Here is a 2,982-nt window from a genome sequence, read left to right as displayed (position 1 = left end):
GGATGTGGAGTACTGACATGTTCTTTGACACCAGACTCATGTATTATACATGTTACAGAAGTCAGCTTAAACATTCTGCAGGATTTGTGATCAGTCCTTACCTTAGCTGATATCCCAACAGAGATTGGTCTGGCTACAGACACTGAGGATTCATTTTACCGGGCTAGAATCAGCATGGTGGCAGCACTGTCATAATGACAGGAAACTTGAATTCGCAAGGGTTGGCAGCGCTGGAAATCTAGAGCACTTAGCTATAGTAAGCTTTTGCAGTTGGTGGCAGTGGTAAGTTAGTATATTATATGGTTTTATGTGAATGGCGTTCGTGTGTGGAAGTGAGTTGTTGAGAGTGATTTATGTTGTAATAGAATACAGATTTTAATGGAGTCGGTCGTTTTCATTATAGTAAAGCTTTGCAACTGTGACAGATTATTATCTTTCGGATTTCCCTGTTGGCTTCTATTTTACTAACGCTTAGAATGCCAGTTAAGAATTTGGGGTCCCTACGAATCGTGCAGACTGCAGGGAATTCACCATCTCTTTATTTTACAAAACAGTGGAGTTCAGCGGACTAAAATAACACGCAGTATTTTTATTGATGTGAAGTTCATTTTACTGCTGTAGAAAAAGTTCATGATTATGCCATTTCCTTTGAAGGGCTGCCAACTTAGTTTGTAACAGTGGCATTCATACTGCTACGGTATTCCCTGCGGTGTACTCATTTTAATCACAATATGTCTTTGTTATTGATACATTGCAAAATATTGAAATGTGGGAAGCAGGAGAAAAATATGATTTCACTTCACTGTCAGATAGTGTAGAAGTATAATCACACATCCACATGCAGATATCAGTGGATGACGATGTTGTCTTCTGGCACAAAAGAACTGGTTTTTTGGGATGCAGTTCATCATTTTATTAAGGCAAGTTGAAATATCTTATGAAGCCTAATTCTGAAACATTAACCCTTGCTGTTCCATATAACTCCACTATTTCCTGGCATTAATAAAATGCCCTTTTTGGCATTATGTTTTAGCATGTTACATGCAGCAGCAAGAAATGTTTTATTTTGCTACAGTCTACTGTAGAGCCATCATTTTACAGTCATTTGATTCCTTGAAAACTGGTCAGCATGTTATAGAAGTGTGTACATCGTGTGTATTTTGTAGCACTGCTTTTCAGCATTTTTAATACAATGGTTTTTGTTTGAGGTTTTCAAAAGGTTAAATTTACTGGAATCAAGGAAGGTGGCTTGAAAAATGCAATGACAGAAGTCCATAAAACAGTCTTCCTTGAAAATGAAGTTCATTAACTTTGAAGATATTTTGTTGGAAAAAGTTATGAAAAACGATCTTTACATTCTTTATGGGCAAATATCATTCGGCAGTGGCACCAATTTTGAAAAAACTGAATTATTTTATTTTATTGATTTGTTAAATTTGATCAGTGTGGAGTGAAGTGTAATTATTTGTTGTCCTTTATATTTGTCCATTTATTGCAATTGTGATTGTGGTGTTTTGGCTCTTTATTTTGTTGTTGGGATATGAAATTTGTTTAAATAGAGTCAAAATGAGAAGAATACTGAAATGTTGTAAATTTTTTCATTTATATTGTCTGCTCTTTTGTGTTATTTGTTTATAGAGGTATTTTTTCTAAAAGTGAGTCTAAATGTAGATATGTTATAAAGCCAATCCATCCTTGTAAATGCTACTGTCAAGGAAGATGCTGAATTAATAAAAACTATTTCAGAAATTAATTTTATTAAATTTTGTATATGACAAAAAAGCGTGAGTTTTCATCACTGTAGAAAATTTAGTGCCAAGTCTTTTAAAGAAGATTCTCAGTCATTAATTTTCAGCACAGAAGGTCTGATGCTAAATACACCATCATAACACCATTAACCAAATGTTTGCAATTCCTGGCTACCAAATTTTGGTGATCGCCATAGACTTTTGAAAGAGGCCAAGTCAGTGCTGCCTCACTTCGATGTGCTTACAAGTCAGGTTCACTATAGGACATAATGGGTTAATTTCTTCCATCATTTGATTTTGGCATGGGTACCTGAGTGATAATATAGAACTGCGCTCATTCCAGTTGTCCTTGTGCTGAAAGTTCTGTGATTCATGCTGCCATTGCAGTACTAATACTTATCTGGACTGCCTTCCCTGTAAAACCTATTCTGTATTGGTTATGTGTAGTAAATTATGAAAGTGTTATTTTTAGTGTTTCTCAGTGACCAGACCTCAAAGAACATGGAAAAGCATCATGACTTGAAATTAACTTACAGTCTTAGAAGTTCTAGTAGACAAATATCCAGTGCAGAGGTGAGATGTAAAATAGTTTTAATGGTTATTAATATCTGTTACATGACGTGTATATATGAAATTGTTTTGTTATTGTCATTCAGATTGTTCCATCAGTGGAAGTAAATTTAGAAATCCTTCAGGCATTTCTGTTGCTCAAAGAAACGAACAGAGCGGAACAACAAGGGAATCCCTAATTGTGGTAGAAGAAATAACAGACCTGCCTATTTTATTGTTTTCTTTTGATGCCAGAAAGATAAATGAGAGACAAAATGACACTAGATTATGTTATAGACAGTACAGGAGCATTTTCACAGTCAGTGTAAATAAAACAGATGTAAGAAGTTGTTTTATTCTCCTCTTTGATTGCATTCCATTAAGAGCGTGACAGATTTTAAATATTTGGGAACAACAATAATTAATCAAAATGATACTCATGAGGAAATCAGGAGGTGACTGTGTTCTGGAAACGATTGACACTTTTCAGTTCTAAATATTTTGTCTTCCCGTCTGATTTCTAAGAAACTAAAGATTAAAATATACAAAACAATAATTTTGTATGGGTGCAAAACGTGGTCTCTTACTCTGAGGGAGGAACACAGATTGAAGGTGTCTGAGAAATTTTGTATTTGGTCTTCCATTCTAATAAAGACACATTTTACACATGCGTTTACAATTTAAA

General features: G+C 34.6%; 1 long non-coding RNA gene across 1 annotated transcript; it reads left to right on the top strand.

Annotated features, from left to right (window-relative positions):
* Positions 1–288: 288 nt before the first annotated feature.
* Positions 289–2,653, top strand: LOC147873138 (uncharacterized). The gene is made up of 2 exons (XR_015536259.1): positions 289–2,321; positions 2,405–2,653. It is a non-coding gene; the product is annotated as an uncharacterized LOC147873138 (long non-coding RNA).
* The last annotated feature ends 329 nt before the right edge of the window (positions 2,654–2,982 follow it).

Source organism: Zootermopsis nevadensis, unplaced genomic scaffold, assembly GCF_977971745.1.
Source record: "Zootermopsis nevadensis isolate Lab colony 2312 unplaced genomic scaffold, Znev_1.0 Znev_ptg000021l, whole genome shotgun sequence".
In the NCBI taxonomy this organism is placed as follows: domain Eukaryota; kingdom Metazoa; phylum Arthropoda; class Insecta; order Blattodea; family Termopsidae; genus Zootermopsis; species Zootermopsis nevadensis.
Note: the sequence above shows the minus strand (reverse complement) of the source record. Positions and strands in the feature narration are given on the sequence as shown.